The 1,111-nt window shown below is 51.0% G+C and overlaps 1 pseudogene across 1 annotated transcript; it reads left to right on the top strand.

Moving 5' to 3' along the window:
• The first annotated feature begins 171 nt into the window (after positions 1-171).
• Positions 172-554, top strand: LOC105502855 (annotated as a pseudogene). Its single transcript, XR_001000409.1, has one exon. The product of XR_001000409.1 is annotated as an NF-kappa-B inhibitor-interacting Ras-like protein 2 pseudogene (transcript).
• Positions 555-1,111: the final 557 nt, after the last annotated feature.

The following is a 1,111-nucleotide window of genomic DNA, read 5'->3' as shown; positions in this document are numbered from 1 at the left end:
AAAGAAAGAAAGAAATTAATGTTAGTTCCCCTAAACCCAAATCACTTCAGTCCTGCCAGGCTGTCAATTCTCTGGCCTCCTCAGCCCCCCACATTCCTTTCTCCCCATCTGGTCAGCCTTAAGCTGTTCTCATAACTCACATTTCCCATCTCCCTCTCCACTTCAGACAGTTTTCTCATTTTATACCAGGTTCAGAGATGATCGAGACGCAGGAAGACATCTACGTGGGCTCCATTGAGACAGACCGAGGGGTGCGAGAGCAGGTGCGTTTCTACGACACCCGGGGGCTCCGAGATGGGGCCGAACTGCCCCGACACTGCTTCTCTTGCACTGATGGCTACGTCCTGGTCTACAGCACAGATAGCAGAGAGTCTTTTCAGCGTGTGGAGCTGCTCAAGAAGGAGATTGACAAATCCAAGGACAAGAAGGAGGTATGTGGCATAGGCTTCTGGTGGGAGCCTCAGTGATCAGAGAATTTGGGCAGTGGGCTGGTTTGGGGAGCCTGGCATGGCTCCATTCTTCACTCCAAGGTGAGTTAGGAGCTAGAAGTGGGGTGGCTGCACGTTGAGTCTGCTCAACCAAAGAGGCCTCTTTGTGGCTTAAGGGGTCCCTGACCTAATGTATGAAGCCCCCACTAGTTGTTCTTCTGATGGTTCCGTGCTTTTAGCTATGAAAGCCCTTCTTTATTTTTTTTTTTTATTTATTTTTTTTTGAGACAGGGTCTCACTCTGCCACCCAGGCTGGAGTGCAGTGGCATGATCACGGCTCACTGCAAACTCCGGCTCCTGGGTTCATGCCATTCTCCTGCCTCAGCCTCCCAAGTAGCTGGGATTACAGGCACTGCCACCACGCCCGGCTAATTTTTTGTATTTTTAGTAGAGATGAGGTTTCACTATGTTGGCCAGTCTGGTCTCGAACTCCTGACTTTGTGATCCGCCCACCTCAGCCTCACGAAGTGCTGGCATGAGCCACCGTGCCCTGCCCCAGATTATCCTTTTTATTTGCTCAGTCCCCTCAGGGAGCAGATGGCTTCAGCCAGCCACACAAAATACTATTCCTGCTTAATTCGCCATGGGGTCATGGTTAAAGAGAGGAAGCTGGGCTGAGTTCC

Source organism: Colobus angolensis, unplaced genomic scaffold (assembly GCF_000951035.1).
Source record: "Colobus angolensis palliatus isolate OR3802 unplaced genomic scaffold, Cang.pa_1.0 Scaffold8141, whole genome shotgun sequence".
Taxonomy (NCBI): domain Eukaryota; kingdom Metazoa; phylum Chordata; class Mammalia; order Primates; family Cercopithecidae; genus Colobus; species Colobus angolensis.
This window is presented reverse-complemented; position numbering and strand designations above follow the sequence as displayed.